This window comes from Mytilus edulis, chromosome 1 (assembly GCF_963676685.1).
Source record: "Mytilus edulis chromosome 1, xbMytEdul2.2, whole genome shotgun sequence".
In the NCBI taxonomy this organism is placed as follows: Eukaryota; Metazoa; Mollusca; class Bivalvia; order Mytilida; family Mytilidae; genus Mytilus; species Mytilus edulis.
The window spans coordinates 32237818-32259193 of NC_092344.1; the positions used below are offsets into that span (position 1 = coordinate 32237818).

At 31.8% G+C, this 21376-nt stretch overlaps 1 protein-coding gene across 1 annotated transcript in view; it reads right to left on the reverse strand.

Moving 5' to 3' along the window:
- LOC139529924 (uncharacterized) overlaps nt 1-19844 on the reverse strand; it is a 37257-nt gene extending 17413 nt beyond the window's left edge. Inside the window, exon 1 of the mRNA XM_071325909.1 lies at nt 19354-19844. The gene's annotated coding sequence lies outside the window, so the exon portion shown is untranslated. The remainder of the gene's footprint in view (nt 1-19353) is intronic.
- Between the last annotated feature and the right edge of the window lie 1532 nt (nt 19845-21376).

Below are 21376 nucleotides of genomic sequence, written 5' to 3' on the forward strand. Positions count from 1 at the left end.
TAGATTTTGTATAGGACCACTTGATAATAAATACATTTTACAAGTACACCAACAAATCTTTTTGACGACTGTTTTTTAATTAATTCTTATTTCAATTTGATATCGGTTTTTAAACTTGATATTATATTCCATAAATAGTTCACTTTTTCACTTTGATTTCGTGTGGATATGGTCTGTGGTAAAACTAACTGCATTTTATAGAGAACAAATGGTTTTCGCATTAAAAATATAAATACAATAATAGTGTCCAATGTCCTGCAACAAACATTTTCAAAAAGAGGATATTACATCTAATTTGGTTTTCAAATGATTTGGTTAGAACGTTTTTGAAGAAGGTCAAACCAGAAAAGCGATTCAGAAGCTCGAAATTATTTGCTTCGTTTCAGTTTTCATACAAACACAATACAACGAACAATATGTAAATGGCCTTCAACCATATTATTCCTGGTACAATTATATATATTTACCGACTCACACGATAACAATTGCAGATCGTGACATTGTTTCAAAGGTTAAACCAACTTTACTGTATCCTTAATTTTATGCAATGGCTTAGTAAGGTCCCATTATCTGAGTACATTGACAGGTTTCCTTTGGGTATGGAAAAATACAACTTTGACACGTGTAATGATACTAATTGATAGAACTAGGCACGTAAACAAATATAAATAACTACTATCAATGTCACCAACCTTTTGGCCTTTATTTTCATATCTGAAATGCTTTATTAAAAACTGATGATGTTACCTGTGAAATGGTTTGGCTTGGAAATAGTACAAATTCAAGTTTATTCACCTGTTTCTATAGTTTGCCAATTTTGATAATTAGTATCTCACAAATTCTATACTATCGAACTAAAAGACTACTAATACTGATATTGACCAGTTTTGATTTGTCGTATACTAACGAATATTTATGTATGTAGTAATTTTGTAGTATTTCCAAAACATTTCATAGTTAAGTTAGGAATTATGCATCTTTATCATTATGCGGTTGTTGTCTGTTCGCGCGCGTGTTCCAACCATTGAATATAAGAAAGTTATCTCCCCTATAGGGCTATAAATAAAAACTGTGTTTTAGTGAAAATGATTTTAACATTATACTACGAAACTCATTATATATTATGTCAGTATTATTTTACCGGCTAAAAGATCACCCAGTTGATATAATCGCCTTTGATGAACAACAATTTTAATGTTGAAAGTGAAAATAACCTTAACACACTTAAGATAGTGAAACGGTGAAATGATGTTTTTTGTTTTGTAGTATAGTATACAACTGGGAAGTTCAAGCGCACTTTTTGAACTTTTATAACACCAAAAAAAAAGAAGTATCTTCTACCACAAATGCAGTTCGAATGAGTAACACGAACAACGTGGGTTGGTGTTAAGGTAATCCCGCTGTTATATCATTTTGCATTAATAAGCTGATTTCATAACTTTGGATTTCTGTTGATAAATCAAGACCAGCGACTAAATATTCAGTGATAAGCCGAAGTTCTTAGTTGTACTATCTCTATGCTTACGGACATTGTTAGATTATATCTCAAAAACAAAAGGTATTACTTTTAACTATTTCGTAATATATGCATGTATTTTTTTGCTCTGATAAAAAAACTTGTAGGAGGAATATAAATGTTTAGCAAGTAACACTGATTTATACAGTTGATTATTGAAGAAAAACATATACAAATTCCTAACAAGTGATTTAAAAAAAAATAAAGAAATAACTGTCCATTTCGAAAACATATTGCAGAGAGATTAAAATTAAACAGCAGGAAACATATATAATGATAGAAAATTATACAAGAAACACATTTTTCAAATTCCATTCGTTTTCAAGTATTTCGTTTAAAATATTTGTAACAATACCGGTTGCACGGTACCATTTGATTTCTACCTATAAACATATCAATACTTCGATCATTATCTCCTTAAAACTTGACCCAGGGTTCAATTTCTAACGGGTGGTATGCGACGGTACGTATTTGATTGTACTTTCTATATGCATACCCGTCTTCATATTAAAACCTTATATTACGTAACCTGTCATTAAAGGTATTGAATAATCGCAAAAAGAAGTGGTAGAGATTTTTTGAAGATATCTGTTTAGATATAGTAAATATTACACAAATCTCCTTCGTCAAACTTATATAATGTTTTACGTGGTCATAGTCATGAATCTCGTGTCTATGTGTACTTTTCTGTTTTATATTAGATCCATTTTTCATCAGGGGTTGATCTATTTTACATGAGGGATTGATCCAATTTACATCAGGGATCTATTATTCATCAGGGATTGATCTATTTTATATAAGGGATTGATCTATTTTACATCAAGGATTGATCCATTTTACATCAGGGATTGATCTATTTTACATCAGGGATTGACCTATTCTACATCAGGGATTGATCTATTTTACATCAGGTAATGATCTAATTTACATCAGAGAGCTATCTAATTTACACGAGGGATTGACATATTTTACATCAGGGATTGACCTACTTTACATCAGGGTTTGATCTATTTTACGACAGGGATTCATTCAGTCTCTTTGTACTATAACTAATTGATGCACTGTACATGAGGGATTCATTCAGTCTCTCAAACTACAGTGTAGTACTCAATTTCAAATCATGGGTTTAATTCACAATTGTAATGTGGTCATGCATTTACGCAGTATAAGCAATAGACAAACACGAATAATGTATTTGTGAACACTCGTTTCGGTATCTCTGCTGGTTGGCTATCAGTTATAGGAAGGAGAGTTATGCATTGCTTCGGTAGAGGCTTTGGCTCAAATTGTCAGGTTTTCAATAAATAACATTATATTGTATTTGTAATCAACCATAGGTTGCGGCCCTCTCAGATAAAATTAACGTTATTATAGTTTGGACTGTTCTATTTAGGTTTTTGGTACTGAACAGTAAAATAACATAAATCATCAGGATCAAAAGTTTTGCTGACGAGACACTCGCTAAGGTGTTATCTTTATGGTCATACTATTCAAGTTGTTAATTAGGGTGTGGATGCACATTGTACAGTGTAACGTAAAATAGATAATGAGGTATTTGTGGGTGCCCATCGTCTTGGAAGTGTCGACGAACTCGATGTCCTCGATCATGTTATAGAGAACCAACACTTTACCACAAAGATAAATATAGTAGTTTGTTTTATTTTCATCCTATTAAACTGATAATCTTAATATCTTTCTTGACATTTCATTGCGTGATAATCCTCAGGTAAATACTATTATGTTGAAATATTCTACAGATTGTTTTAAATGCCTACCGTATTTTACTTTTTGTGCTAAATACGCGTTAAAAGACCACCACGAAGAGATGATGGTACTCCGATAACGAAAATACTTGTGTTTCAATCTTTATCTTATAACAATTGAAAGCGCATCGGAGACCCTGCTCGAAAATCATAATTGGTATTATTTCAATGGAAGGTATGTGTGACGTATATTTGAAACCGAGATTTCATTGATATAACTTTTAAATGTTTAGTATACATATTTCGCATATCATGGTAACTGTTGACCATTATATAGTAAACACATTATATATGTTTAACATTGGCCTGACATGTAGAACGCCTACCCTTGACCAAGTTGTAAACGTCCGGTATACATGTTTACATGTGTAAAACACTGTCATGACATCTCCTTTGGGTACAACATACTTTTTACTACTTTTTAGACACTGTTCAATTGTAGTTAATATTAATTGTTTATAAATAAGATACGTTACCGAAAGGCGACACATATCAACCAAACTTTTGCAAATTAACCACGTAGTATAAAATCCAAATGCTTTTAAATGTATATGATATGACAGCTCACAACAGCAGAACATCAAATAAACATTTTCGCTATTTTGTGCATTTTTCTTTTGATCTTTTTTTGTGATTATTTTCATATCATGCTTCTCGCTTGAGATGGAAAAATTATCGCTAGAAACTAAGGAGGCCACGTGGCGTTGCTAACGAAATTGACATGAAATTGACAACGTCCTCATAGGTAAAATAGCGATAAATAGACAATAATAGTGCATTGACTTGACATATCAACGATATAAGGATGAGGCTTAGAAACGGGGAAATGCGAGGCTATGCCGAGCATTTTCCCCGTTTCGGGCCGAATCCTTATATCGTTGATATGTCAAGTCAATGCACTATTATTGTCTTTATACTGCAATCTAAAAAAAACATTTTCAATTGTTGTTTATTGTGTTCATGTTTTTTATTTGATTTAAATATTGGGGAAAATCCCCCTTTAAAAAGGCCTCATATCACACAGACGGAGAAATATAAAACACGATGAAATGTACATCATTACCGCAATCAATGATGAACGAATTCGTTGCAGACTAAAATATCAACAATAAACATAAAACATAATGATTTACAGGTTGCAAACAAAAAAATATTAATAAGTGAAATATGTTTTCCCAAAAATTGCAAAAGAAACAAGTTTGAGTCGTTAAACGCATCGTTGTTTACATTGGAAACAAGAACAGGTTGAAGAGGTCGTATGAATAATTAAATATAATTTCGACAATTTCTATTTAAATATTCATGAGGAAAAGTGATATCAGGTCAGTGACTGTATATGGCATAGAAATATACAGTCAACGCATTTTGACTGCTCAAATAGAACGAGTGCAGTATAAACAGATTATCATTGGTCATCTCAACTCGATTTCTTTTCTCACTTTCGCTGTACCAGCTCAAGCGAGAAAATCAATCTCGTTGAGATGACCAACGATAATCTATAAATATCGACTTTCCTTCTAATCTTAATCACAAAACTTAAGTTATTAACTTTTACATATTCCGACAATGTGCGTAAATTATGCATGTATCTGCATTAAAAGAGGGACGAAAGATACCAAAGGGACAGTCAAATTTCATGTTAAGCAATATAATATAAGTGTAAACAACGGATTTGAAAAACGAAACCAAGTGCACTTGCTAGTATGGTTAAAAAAAAGGACAACAATTTCACCGTCAGTTCAATACCGATGATACAGCATCCAAATGACACATGATAATTACTGTGGTGAACGAGCTATATAAATGACCCCCATAATAGAACATATTGATTGGATCATGGAAGTATATGATTGGATGAATATAAATGGTCAGCTAAGAATGTACAATTTCTGTATCAAGGACAATGCATTATTTGTATCACAAACAATGCATTGCTCCATAATTAATAAAATTTGCATGATACTGCATTCAAAATGTTTTCACAGCTAGGTGTGGTCTTATATATATATATAATACAAAGTTCATCTGTGTACATACCGGTTTTATATTTGGGAAAAGAGCGAACAAGACAAGCGTCAATAGACCGATTTACAAAAAATAATAACATTACATAGCGCGATAAGTTATTGTGGTTGGGGAAACAAATTAAGATATACTGCTTTAAAAAAACTCGGACTTCTCTTGAACTGAATTTAAATGTGCGTATTGTTATGCGTTTACTTTTCTACATTGGTTAGAGGTATAGGGGGAGGGTTGAGATCTCACAAACATGTTTAACCCCGCCGCATTTTTGCGCCTGTCCCAAGTCAGGAGCCTCTGGCCTTTGTTAGTCTTGTATTATTTTAATTTTAGTTTCTTGTGTACAATTTGGAAATTAGTATGGCGTTCATTATCACTGGACTAGTATATATTTGTTAAGGGGCCAGCTGAAGGACGCCTCCGGGTGCCGGAATTTCTCGCTTCATTGAAGACCTGTTGGTGACCCTCTGCTGTTGTTTTTTATTTGGTCGGGTTGTTGTCTCTTTGACACATTCCCCATTTCCATTCTCAATTTTATGCTTTAAAAAAGCATATTAACAAAAAGAAAGACCAAACAATAAAAAGGCTGATTAAAACTCTTTTTGAAACTTCTTTTGACAAAAAAACAGAAGTGACGTTAACACATTTAGTGGATTACTTGATTCATGAGAAAATGTACATAAGTAATGCACATCCTACAGTGTAGTATTTTATGATTACATCTATAGGCCACTTTGGTCTCAGACACTACAAGAATATCCGATATAATCTGACCTTATGGATTCCAGGGGATTTCCGAACTGTACCTCCCAGTACGAATGTTTTAATCACTGATAACACTTTCTACCTTATGTCTTTATTACGTTGAAGAATTTTCTAATTTACAATTTAAAGTAACTAATACTGCATTGTAATATTGTAATAATGAATGATTTCTTTTTTTTATTAAATAAAGTTCATTTTTATTTTTGAAGTAACGCATTATTTCTAAACATGGATTAAAACATTACTTGGAAGACTGATGGTAGAAATGTGGATGGTATGCCATAATTTGTCAATAGGAGACTAAGACAAATGACACGGAAGACCTTTGTAACTACTGCAGCCTCTTATAAGTGCATAATCTGCTATGTGATAATTATTTTATAAAACCGATTTCAAAACTATCGTTTTGATGGTATTGGCCCTAGAAAAGGATTCAGATTCGTGGTTATGTGTAGTGGCCCTTGTTTATAGGGTACAATGGTAAGGTGTATTGTCCCTGATATGGTCATAGATTCTTCGTTAGGTGTTTTTTCCCTTGTATAAGGTAAATAATCGTGGTTTTTTGAATTTCCCCACAAATAGAAGTGTCTGAATCTTTGTATTGTTTCTTTTATTTTAAATTAATTTATCATATCCCAGTCCAATGCATGTCTGTCAATACTGATGTCATTTATGATTCGCCGTCCAATAACTTTATATATGTTAAAGCAATTCACTTTATTTAGCAAATACAACAAAGTGCAGGCTGTTGGTTTTCTCGTTTGAATTGTTCACACTTGGCATGCCGGGTCTTGACTTTTTCATAACTTGATTAGCGACTTAGGATTTGCTCGTTGTTGAAGGCTGTGAGGTGACATATTGTTGCTGACATCCATGTCCTAAAGTCTCTGGTGGATAGTAAACATACCACACCTCTTTATTTGGGTACTGATAATTGAAAATACCACATGGAAAGTTTGCATAATTTCCCCGTTTCAATCCTAACTATGCACGGAACATAACAATTATTTAAAGTAATTTTGACTATTTAAAGGGTATCATGTGCATTAAAGTACGTCTAAAGTTTGCAATCGGAAGTCATAATATCCTATATTAGCCCATGGGTCGAAAGTTTTAACTTTATCTGTACTGCAAATGCCGATTAAAAGTATCGGGGCTGATTTTATCATATCTTTTTATAGTTAAGTGAAAATATTTTTTAACTGGTAAAGATGGGGATTTTTTAGTATAATGTGGGATTTTAATTGGTTAAGATAGGGAGAAGGTTTTGCTATGCAAGGAGTGTGAGTGCAGTTATTATCCCATATACACCGGATATTGTTTCTCTATTTATTATAAAAGTAAAAACACCTTCAATGTATTTCTTTAACTCATTTTCGATTTTTTTGTCAAACTAAGCAAAAAATCAACCAATCAACAAAATCTCAAAGAGTTTGATTCTTTTAGGTATATGTAAAAATCTGGAAATTTCTATGACGGTTGTTTGTATTTGTTGAAACATTTTCCATTTTTGGTTTTCGGTATTGAGCGTATTATATGATCCATCATTTGCTTTTATGCATGTATTCTCTAGTTTCTTCTTGAATATTCATGGAATATATATTTCTCACTGGATGTCAAGCAAACAATCCATTCGATTTATTCCGCTTTTAAAGAGAATTTGTGTTTCACACTTGTTTATATGCCGGTGTCTTTTGATTGAAGTTAAAATATTTGGACCAGAATCACAAAAAAATCTACAAACTAGATTCATTCTATGTACCTAATTGCCTCAAAATAATTAGAAGAACCGATTTCAATGTCAGAATATACTAAAAACACGTGTCTGTCTCCAATTCTAATTTTTGAAAATAGAATAAGTATTTTACAACTTAAAAGAACCTCATGTTTTCTTTGAAAAAAGGATAGAAAATTTTCTAACATACCTTAGGTCTAACATTGATGAATTTGACCGGAAGTTTGTTGCCCAAGCTTTTATTACTGTTATAAACATTGATAAAATAACGGAGGTATTTATAAAATGTTTGGTATGATACACCGGAACTACCGAATATGTCAATGAGCTATATATGCATGTCTATGAATAAAAAATAATACTTATTGTTATAGAAAGTAACTGGTGTGGTATCCACTTAGAAAACAACTTCCTAGACAATTTCGATGAATTGAAAAGACTCGTAAAAATAGTTTGGTATGACGTCCATTATCACAGAACTAGTAGGTTGAAGCACGCCTTCAATTCTAAATATGGCCGTAATATTCTTTTATCAATTACAAAATGTCGGTAAGACTTCCCTCAGCCAACATGTCAATGAACGTGAAGCTGTAAACATTTTCTTGAATGACAATTTAATGCAAGCTCTGCTTGAGATTCTTGTAAAAGTATACAGATTCTTTGAAGAATCAGACAAATCACTCCTACAAACCCTGAAGCAGTTAACTTACAAAGATTGCATAATAATTGAAGAAATTTAGTTTTTTCAATGAAGTTTATACGGACATTGCTGTCTTTACCAGCAAGAACATCATACTGTTTATGGTCATTCTATAACACAAACCTTATTTGGGAGAAAAACATATAATTGTTTTTCCTTTATTTTTTCACAATTCCTGTTTCCGCGTATGAAGTATGCGATTAAGTCAACTGTTTCTTCCTCTTATGTATATTTTGGGATACTACACTCAAGTATACATACTTACATATGCTTAGGAAAAGTTTCTTGTCGAGTAGAAAGAAGGAAGAGTATGATTAGATTTTACAAAAGAAAACGAACAGTGATCCACTATGTGGCTATTATCAAAACTTAAGATACTCCACGGCAATTGCAATCAATCAATCCACAGATATTCATAGGAATAATATGTTTAATTTTATAACGAGTAAATAAGATGACAATCAGAATATATCTCACTGCCGCAGGTCAACTTATAATTATAATATACAATAAGGTTCTTTTCATGTGTTATCAAGATAACTTGCACAAAAACCTTCAGGTATTGTTTCATCTTCGCTTCAAGTACCTGTTCTCCGCCGTATATTTTTGTTCTTTTGACGAATTCTCTTGCAACTATTGCATGACGGGATATGATACCTTGAACACTGCAGACACTGTAAACTAGTTAATACAAACATACATGGGTTCCCCTACGTAACACTTTCAAGCCTAACATTAATTTAACTACGTTACTAACAGCAACTTTTTTTCGCTTTTTCAATTAATTTTAATATAGATATATTGCGCACAAGCCTTATTTAGAAATAGTTTAAATACGTGTTAAACTTTAAAAACGAACTTGCCTCATATTTGAACATTTAAACGTTAGCATAAGTTATAAATATTGAAATATTTCCAATTATTTGAATGTATGTGGCTTTTCAATATAGTTTTGATTTGTAAAAAAGATTAGTACCAGCAGTACTAGTTGCATTGCGAGGTTAAAATTTGGTACTCGATTAAATGTGTTTCGCTTTATAGTGTGTCATAAATGATGACTTTAAAACTGTTGCATTGTGGATATGACAACACTATGACTATCGGTTGTCCTACTTGTAACCAGACGATCCTATCCTTTCTATTTGAGATTAATGATATATCTTAATTTCACACTGTTTTTTTTATTGTAACAAGAGTTGTTATGTTGAAAAAAAATCCATTCTTAAACATTTTGTTTTTCTGAACTGCAATACTCAATTATTTACATTTTTGTAAAGACACAAATATGTTATTTATTTATTGGAATGATTTATCAACATATGATACAATAATTTGTATTTTAGAGGATTGAAAGCCTTAATTATCCGTGGCGATTATATAGCACATAACAATAAGATACCAGCATAATATTACCATAAAGTATGTTATGGTATTTAATATGTATACCAGTAATTTGCATATGTGCACGGATTAACACTGGAGAGTGGTGATGCGGTAAATACAAAACGTGCGCCGGTGTGGTTTTCACAAGTAGGTTCCAAACTGTTAAGTAATATGTTACATGCTAGATCGCGTTGCACTGATAACGAATACCCTACGACGAGGTCTTTGGGTGTTTCTTTAGTTGTGTCATCTTTATGTATAAACAGTTATGATTGTAAATGACGTTGGTCGGTGTAATTTTTAAAAGCATTTGTCTTGTATGTGAGATTTTTGTAAATGTTTAGATCTTGCACTGACCAAACTATGATGGGTATGCAACTTAAATGTTGTCGTTACCATAACAAATAGATCCGACTTTCAATTTTCTAGGTCAAGTGCTAATGAACGATGGCAAAATCGGCGGGAAAACACATTCCAGCAGACTGCAAGGTGCACTTGATTAATTCGTTAGTCAAATAAGAAATGTAAATGATTTGACCAAGGGTCTTCGATGACGCAACAACTTAAAATCGATTATCATTGCCGACAGAATGTCGGCATATTTCTTCAACATTTTTTCGAATGTCCCTTTTTGTTTAGGTTATAATGATAAATGTTTTAAAAATACACTGTTTAATAAAAACTTTTGATGGGAACGAGTTACTTTATAGACTATTTAACTATTGCAATATCTTAATACTATTTAGAACATAACAAACATCAAAGTAAATACGTCAAGTAGAAAGTTTGTTTGAATATTTATATAAAACTTTACCTTTTTGTTTGATTAGATAGTCAATGTATAAAGTATAGGGTGACCGTGTCAATTCTAAGGAAAACATTCCGAGGACGGAGTGCTCTAACTAAAAACCAAATACCGATTTAATAGGCCAATAATGCTACATGTTATGGTATTTTGATTGTTTTAGTATAGAATAACGAGTGGTTTGTAGCATAAAATTGAATTATCCGCATAAATGATGAGCAAATAAGCCCTTTTCAAATATCTGTTCATCTTTGTCATATAGTCTTTCAAATGTTTGTCTTGAAATTTAGTTGAACGACAGTTTGTTTGCTTAAGCCATTGGATACATGATTTTTCGACGATCAGTTATATTTATCATACCTTATTTACTTTAAACTGATACGATTATTTGGTATGGTCACTTAAGGACAACTTCCATTGTTCAAGTGTGAACGACCCCATTGCCCCGTGTATAATTATATGTTTCACGATGCATTGTACTGGATTTTAAAATCTTTTCGATATTTCATACTGATGAATTTTCAGTTAAAGCCAAATTTAAATACTGTGAAAAATAAACGATTTTGATTGCTAACCCGCGGGGAACATATAACTTGTTTACGATTGAATTTTATTGCTTCGGAATTTATAATGTATCCTTACACTTAGTAAACATTGACTTTTTTAAAGCGAAACAGATTATGAATAAATTTCATACGTTATATCTCTCTAGTCAATTATTTTATAATGATCATTTCTAGCAGTCCTTATACATACGGAGCTCCCATACTCATACAAAATTCTGTTTTGTTTTCTGAGGTGATCAGAATTCGTTTTTTTACCAAAGTGCGTTAGTTGCACCGATTTCCGCCCAGATACTCCATCATAAATCCACGTTGTATCTTATATTATATTACAGGTCAAACGAATGAAGATGGTTTCAAATTTTGACATTCAAGTTCTTAATGATCTTTACTTCAAATTGTTTTGAAATCTGAATAATCGTCTGCGGATATGGCGGGAATCTCACTCACACTTTCCTCGATCCAAACTATATTTAAATTACTTAGTTGTAAATTTATTGTATAAACACTTATTTTATTGACCAATTACTAGTAATTGAATATTAAACAACCGAGGGGGCAAAATTAGCGGTAGGAAATTCCAAGGCTACGATTTTTTTGGCAAATATGTCAATACAAGGACTATTCTTAACAATGGTTAAGGTCACTGTTGGTTTTCAAAATATTTTTACAAGAAATCAAATTATATTAAATATATCATGATAAACCTGAGTTAATTTTGCGAGTACTTGTGAAATACCTTATATTAAAAACGGAAGACGGAATTACTCTCCAGGGATTTGTAGAGTTTATTCTGGAATTTTGAATCTTCTTCGGATAGAAAAACACCCTTTTCAATTAACCTAATATCAGAGGAAATTATTTTTCATATTATTTAAAGTCAAATTATTTTACCTATATTTAATACGTGTATGGAAATAAAATATTGCTTTTTATTGATATTCTTAAACTGATGCATTAGACGTTCGAATCGGTCAATAAACAGTCAGTTCTTTCACGGTATTCAAAATATGCAACAAAAGCTCTATAAAATTGCTGAAATTTCACGATGAAAAACTGATTTTATTCGTGTGAAGGAATCTTGACTACTACAAGGTATGCATTATCTGCAGAATGTGAGGTCAAATAGCATGCAGTAATTATATAATCTGATGTCTTTTTAAATCTGATAATAAGCAGATGCAAATTGCATTCCAAGTTAAAGTGTCCGTCCTTGACACTATACAAAGGTTCATTGATGCCACGCCCTGGGTTTCATTATTTCGTAAAAGGCATTGATAGTGTCATCCAATATGAAAATATTTCGTATAACTAAATCTGACAGAAATGCATTATGTACAAGTTATGTTTATATAAAGGGTGGATGGACTACAATTAAAACGATCAAATTAACATGCATGAAATGTATTCGTAAGATTCTGTATTTAATCATTGAACAATTGAACACACGTGGCACGATTGGTACACTTTAAGATGGAACTTAAAACATTTTTAATATAATTATACATACTGTGATGAGTAAACATTAGTATTATCTATTAATTTAATGTTGACATTAAAAAAAATGATTGAAATTGTTCATATATGAAATGCGATGTGTTGTTACTGTCTATGGGAAAACTATCACGCATTTATCTTTGATTACATATTTCTATTTAACTTATTTGAATTTAGAACTTAATGTGGAAGGGGGTTTGTATTGCCAAATCTGCAGTTGTGGAAAATGGAGACAAAATCCAACCGGTCAGTCCAAATCCGTAAGTCGATAAAAAAAATTACAAACTGTCCACAAAATTTTACACAAGAAGAACTACTGAATTTCGCTGCGGTTAGATCAGATTCTCTAGCAGTATCTGTTCGGTAGTATTGAAATCGGAGAAAAGATAAAAATGCATGCCATGGGGAGACGTGTTACCCTATCGTTACTCTTGCGCCTAAATCCTGCGTGCTTAGCGGAGAAGTTACATTTGCCAATTTAGACAGTATTTGTGACGACTCGTCCTGAGTCGAAACACCCGCATTCGAGGCGAGACGAGCACGCGACAATGAGACCATATCGGAAAAAGAAGTAGATATTGTGGCTTCATGTAGCACATGTATAGGTTGTCATCTGCATAAAACAATGATTAACTAGGTCGATCGATCTTAATGTTATAAATAAGATGTTTCTTGTATGATGGTATACATACCAATATTTAAAAAAAATGTAATCAAAATTAAAATGGCAACCTGTTACCTATATGATAAATTTGACTGGCTGGTAAACAATGCCATGCAAATATGTGTAATTGGTTCAGTATTAAATAATGCGAATTGTTCGAAAATATGTTTTATTATCATATAAACGAGAAAAATAAGATTAAACTTAACTATTATAAATCTTGTTTTAAAGAGGCGCAAATGCTGCGTAATACCACATTCTCTTGAAAAGCAATCCTTTGATTAAAAAGAAATATACATTATCTAATGTTACTAGCATGCTTTCAGTACATTTTCATTTTAAGTGAGCATTTATTTACAATCGATTATGAAATTTTATTACTTATTATCTATATTTGAATAAGTAAGCCGACATATTTCAATTACAAGTTATCATCTGAACATGATTAATGCTAATCAATACTATATTTGCACCTAAAAAATCATTGGGTATACTGCGCAATAAAACTTGCCAAACAGTTGTTATAAAGAAGCAAAGCATGGTCGAAAAGTTAGGAGCCAGGCTTATGATTTAGAGCACCAAACGTGCGTTTCGTGAAGCATTTGAATCAACATTGGCGCTCGAATCAAAATTAAAGAGAGAGAAAATCAAAATAACCGTCAAATTATAAGCAAATGCGTAAACCTCAGATGTTAGTTCAAACGGGGCGCACACGGCACTCGCTCCCTTAAAAAAAAGACCAGGGGCCTGTTTATCGAAACTGTTTTAAGTTCCGTCCTAAGAATTTCTTAGGACAGAATTTAGGATAAAGTTAGGACCGACTTACGACACGTCTCAGCATGCACATCGACGCTATCTTAGGAATATCTTAGCTAGGACCTCCTAACCGATGTCCTAAGTATTGGCGGAAATGAAAATACAAATTAGATATGAAAAATACAATATGATATCATATTTTATCAATAAGTTTGTTTTTTCAAATATAGTTAATTAGAAAATAATTATTAGTGTTACATTAAAGATCATAAATGATAATTGTATAATATTTGTACATTTAAATTGTATAAAACAAAACATAAGACAAAAACAAGAATGTGTCCATAGTACACGAATGCCCCACTCGCACTATCATTTTCTATGTTCAGTGGACCGTGATATTGGGGTCAAAACTTTAATTTGGAATTAAAATTAGAAAGATCATATCATAGGAAACATGTGTACTAAGTTTCAAGTCGATGTAACTTTAACTTCATCAAAAACTACCCTGACCAAAAACTTTAACCTGAACTTCGCACTATCATTTTCTATGTTCAGTGGACCATAAAATTGGGGTCAAAACTATAATTTGGCATTAAAATTAGAAAGATCATATCATGGGAAACAAGTGTATTAAGTTTCAAGTTGATTGGACTTCAACTTCTTCAAAAACTACCTTGACCAAAAACTTTAATCTGAAGCGGACGGACGAACGGAGGCACAGACGAACGGAGCCACAGACCAGAAAACATAATGCCCCTCTACTATCGTAGGTGGGGCATAATAATAACTACGTATTATATAAAAATTTAACGAACTAATTGTATACTAGATATATCATCGGTAAAAATCATTACATGTTTTTGAGTGAGTTGAATTCGAAGTGTCAAGGTTTCAATATTTAACAGTCCAAAGACAAATCTCGTGCATTTTTCATATAAATCCGGAGTATTTCAACTATTTTACTACTGCTAAAAACAACAATACGTGTGAAAATGATCAAAAGGCGAAATTGAATATATCCTAAAGTTAGGACCATCCTAAGACCATCTTAAGACACCTAAATTGGTATCCTAAAGTTAGGATAATTCCTAGGATTTTCCTAAGTTGAGACATGTTTGATAAACCCACTCAGGACTAAGATGTGTCCTAAGTTGGTCTTAGGACACGTCAGAATCCTAAGAGAGCTTCGATAAACAGGCCCCAGGGAATCCTGGAATCGCGCTAGCTGAACCCTTACCTCTCCCAATTGATGTTACGAGAACAGCACAAAGGGTTCATATGCATACCCTTTATTGTGCAATAGTATGAATACGCTTTGACAAGTTACAATAATGAATTTCACGTTATGTCTAATAAAAAAAAGCTTTCCGTTGTAGACTTGTGTATTATTTTGTTACTCTTGTTCCTACTTTTGTTTTATTGTATATGAAAGGTCCGTTAAAATAGATAAACAGTCATGATAGCCCTTTTATTTAAAACGTATTTAATATACGAACATCCAAAATATGCTCTTTTTGTCTAGAACCCTTCCAGCATTCATTCACTAGACTCTTTCCAAACACACGGAATAGTTTATCTACAAGCATATTATACTGGCTGCTGATCTTTACACAGCCAACTTAAACCATGTCTACAAATGGTGAAGGCTGAAATAAGAAGCTGTCTGGTTATAGACACGTATATCATCGGATGTAGAGTACTGGTTCTGAAAGTCTTCTTTGTTTTTTTCTTTCAAGTTCTAGTTATAGGAACTAATCTAAAGATCGTAACTAAGTGTGCGGTATTTTCGCACGTTTAGCGTTATCATTTAATCTTTAAGGTGAAGATATGTTCAAGTATAATTAATATGTTTTCTAAATGGTTTAAATACTAAACGGTAGCCTACTATCCGTGTGTTAATAAACTCCATTGTATTTTGATAGGCAAAATGCATGAAATTTGTAATTTTACAAATATAGGTATGCAATTTCAACACACTAATTGTTGTTAACAACAAAACACACAACCGATTGCACAAATCATGAATGCAGTACTAATTTGAACAGATTTCTTATGTTCAGAATGTACCTATATCCCTGGACAATTTTAATTTATAAATATCGGCAATGTTTTAACAGACGTATCATTTTACGTATTAAATTTTGCGTAAATCTGCTTACTGTTATCTTAAAAGGTCAATCAGATATAATATTTAAATTATTGTTTAAGTCTACAGAAATATGAGAAACAAAATGGTCATTGAACGGATAAATGTTGTCTGATTTGGTTGTCGCTCCATTATCTGAATCATACAAACATTCCATATACTTGCACTTTTAGTCAAATATGACTCAATTGTTTATGGATTCCGCAATATTATCATGTACTTTTCTTTGGCAGATTTAACAACATGAAAGCAATCATTTTTTGATAATAAGGAGGGAGCCTGGACGTTGTTAGAGCTCATAGCTTTGCCTATATTTGTTATATTTTTCAATTGCACTATGCTTGATGGAAGATGAAGATTTGCACAAATCTTATCGATTTTCTCGTAAATATATATATATATATATATATGAGTTGATGTATTACTACAATGTCGTGTTATTTATATTCCAGGGAAAGAGTAACACTGTGGCTTTCTATACTTTTTTTTACTTCAGTACGTCTGTTGTCTGGGATCGGGTTAAACTGTGCGAGACGCACGACATTTGCGCGAAAACTTTTAAAATACAGTATTTTATTTGCGCGAAAAATAAGCAATGAAAAAAATATTGTTTTGCCAATTTTGAGGTAAAATAATCTTATTTCATTTAATAGTGAAGTAATATTGGGCAGCGAACAAATATTTTGCAGGTGCTCGTCGATGTTTACTTTGCAACGTCATATTTAAAATTACGTTTTGTACCACATCTGGGACCATGTTGTCAGACATCATAACGAAACCTTTTGATAAAAGTTGTTTCTTAATACTATGCTCGCATAAGAAATGTTGTAGAGTATGATCAGCATTTTAACTGAAAACAACTTTAAAAGAAGAATTATTACATATATCGTAAAATCGTCTAGTGACTTTAAATATCAATTTATTCTTACTTTTTCTTGATCACAAAAAATAAACATAAAACAAAAATAACAAAAAAATCTTGTCTTGTTATTGTAAAGATGGATATCACTTTTTACAAGTGTTTTGCATTTACATATATTCCTTTCAAGTTAGTGTTTATGTTTTGTAAATATCTCTCTGATCCATAAAAGGATGCGAGTTTTATCATCCTTTTATTTAGATGGGAAAAAAGTAAATATTAAGAAAAATTAAGCGTTAAGTATTATTATTAACATCGCATAAAACCAAAAACCTATATATAATAGAACAATATATACAGTTTGTTTAATGTTTCTGCTGTGCATTGAAAGAAAACGCCCCTTATCTAGAACTTTTGTTGTGCATCTTACTTTATACGTTCTAAATAGCCAGCAAGTAATATGAACATGAATCTTAAGGTAAATTTTATACCCTGTCTTTTATCTTTTTTAAACCTCAAAATATACGTATGATCATGTATTTTATCGAAAGCCTGCACTACATATTAAGTTTTCGAGATATGAGATATTAGTAGTGATAATCAGTACATACGCAGCTGCAGAACGGACCTACTTGGAACTGCTGAATATCTAATCAGGGATCATACAACTTTGACCCGATATATTTTACAATAGCTCCATAAAATACTTCTACTTAGACGGTACATAAGACAGAACAATGTGATTAATAGTGGTCTCAAAATAGTCTTATTTGAAGAGCTAATAGAGGTACTGATGTACTCGTTAAATTATTATTCTTTTGTAGTTCCGGTTTCATTTGAAATTAAGTTTTAAATACACCAATTTATAATGAATACATACATATTTAGTTAAATCCTACTTTTCCCTACAGTTTCTTGAAAAGAAGTAAGTGGCTTTCAGATTCATTTTTTTATACGCTAGTTAAATCATGGACACACAATATTTATCTTCTTCTCAGGTCAAGTTCACTGTAAATTGCTAATATTATGTTAAAACATTAAAACAAAACCAGGAGTCGCACATGTGACCATTTTATATCAGCATTTTGCCGTTCTTTGAATTCTTTTCTGTAATTTCACCTTACTTTCTTATAAGAAAGTACTTTATTTAAAGCTCAATTTATGGTTAAACTCGTCACTAGATGGCGGATTTTTTATCATTATGTATACGGCTGACTTTAAAAATGTAAATTACGTACAAAAATGTACACAAGATGTGAAATATATTTAATCAGCATTTAGCAATAACGTGGAAAAAATCTGCAATTTCTTTAAACGTTCTAATATGGCAATTTTCGATTTAAAGCCAAAATTATGTAAATATTTCCATCAGTATAACAAAATGTTGAAATACAGTTGTCCAGTTCCCGATTTTCTTTTGATCGCATGTCCCCTTCCCAAATGTTTGATTAACACAAAATCAGTTGGGGACATTATTTTCTTTAGTATTCAGTAACATTGAAATACATTTACGTTCAGTCCATTTGGTGATAGCAATAGAGTAACCCCTTTTCAGTTTCCACGATTTATTCATAAATATAGTACTCTGTGGTTATCCACTAGTTTTCCTCTTTTTTATTGTAGTTTTATGTTCAGTATGAAAAGTTAAGCATTTTAGGAGAGTTTACATTTCATTTAACATTTATAGTTAGGTAGATATAGTGTAAAATCAAAAGATTATATCTTTGGATTAAAACGCCAATGATAATACCGAATGTGTGAACCATTCATGTGCATCAATTTGAAACTATACTTCAACGTAAACCCAAGCATGTGATAATATTTGCTCTTCTTCCAAATTCTACCGACGCATCACTGGTTAAACAAAAAGATATCATGCTTGCTTTAAATAATTATTCTAACTTTTCATCTCCATAGGGTAGTTTATTTCTTTACCGAATTATATTTATGGCTTTGTGGCATTCACCTCACGAAATATAATGAGAATATGAAAGAAGATTTCTGTTGCAAAAATATTATGTCATTTAGAATAAGTTGATGTGATTAAATTCCTGCATAAATTACACGAAGATTTATTTTGAAAGATATGTTACACAAAATAGGTATAAATTTAGGGTATAAAGAGATATGGTTATATATGTGTGTTTATAAGTAATATTTTATTAAAATTTACAATTACCTGTAAAATCTTGAGTTTTCTTTGCTTCCCTCAAAACCATTAACAGAAAACTATAACAGTTACATAATCCTTTTAAGAGATTCACGTATTCCTTGCACCAAATTTTCTACTATTACAAAAAACGATGATACATCCAAAAACCACAAATAACCACTGTTTAATGATATATAAATCTATATATAGATAAAAATCCAAATATATCTTATACGTAATGTGGAATTTTTAATTTCGTCTTATTTTTTAACGTCAATTCACTTAATCGTACTTTAACTTTATAATAGTTTTTGAAGATTTAATTTTTTGAACAGGTTGATCTTCCAGTCGTTTTTACCAGCTACCAATCGCTGTTCATATACTTTGATTGGCAGGGCATTTTACCTGTGACTTTATACAAGTGAAAACTTCTTGTTCACGTGTATAACCCTAACTGTACAACGATAAGATGTTCAACACAACATATATCGTAACACTCCGAGGAATTTAAGAACATTGAGAGAATATTTGAAATGCTTCCCTTTTTTTTCTAAAAAAAATTGACATCCGATTGACGGAAATAAAGAGAGGTCCTGATTAATCATCAATTTTATTTTAACCTAGTCAGAAATCCAGACACTAAGTCACGATTCGTTCAGGAAATTAAATGATCTTATTTGACAGAAGTGTATGGGATGCTTTATTTGTGTTTTTTGATTTCTTAGTCTCAAGTTAGAAATTACTCAGAGAACACTCAAACGAAGGTGAACTAATCACGAACAATATACTGAAAATATGTTAAATCATATCTCACTTATAATTATCGTGATTTTAAACACCACTTTCACTAGATTGATCATGCATTCTAGATAAATAACCGTATCTACAGGCAATAATTTTACATGGATGCACACACTGTATTATTATCTTACCTCCATTCGAAAACATAGACAACTCATTGTCTATTTATGCATATACTACCTTTTTTTTTAACATTAAGTGGTATTCAGAAAATCATCCAGATTTTACATGACTATTGATGTTAAATAACTTTAATTATTTGTTTGCCCCACCTAGATTTTCCGGTCTGTGCCGTTCGTCTGTTCGTCCGTCCGTTTGTACTGCTTCAGGTTAAAATTTTGCTAAAGGCAGTTTTTAATGCTAAAGGCAGTTTTTAATGAAGTTGAAGTCCAATCAACTTGCAAACTTATTAGCATTTGTTCTCTCTGTTATGATCTTTCTAATTTTAATGTCACATTATAGTTTTTACCCCAATTTCACTGAACAAAGACAATGATTGTGCTAGTTGGGCATCCGTGTACTATGTACACATTCTTGTTTGGTCTAAAATTATACAAGCTGTTAAACTTATTGCAATGATACTATAAGATATAAATTAACGTTATATCTTTACATCATGCAGTATGGTATGACCACTTCCATTGGTATATGCCTATCGACGACAATTTATTTGATATTTCTAAATTGTCTCGTTATTATATCTTTATGCCTTATCTCAATGTCAAGATTTTAACAGGAATGGTATGATGCTAGGGGATACATTTTTAAAGGCATATATGTTAAATCTGGAAACGCAAATGTTTGTTGGAAGAATATACCATTTTATAACAAAAACAGTTAATTCCTATCAGCTAGGTTGATCATATGAGATTATCAAATTCGTTTTCGTTATCAATGCATACGTATTCAATTTTAATAGTGGCGTTTTATCTTCTGACTTTTTCACTTTTGGTTTATTTTTTGTCTTTTAATGCTTCTTATTTAAACAAAGGCAACAGCAATTTACCGCTGTTCGAAAGTCATAAATCGATTGAGAGAAAACAGATTCGGGTTACAAACTAAAACTGATGTTTTCTCTTTGGTTGGATTGTTGTCTCTTTGACTCATTCCTCATTTCAATTCTCAATTTTACATCAACTGTATGAGGAAGACAACGAAACAACAGAAACACTGAAGACAATGCAACACACACACACACACACACACACAGACGAACTATAAGATAACAAATGCCATTTTCCTGACTTGG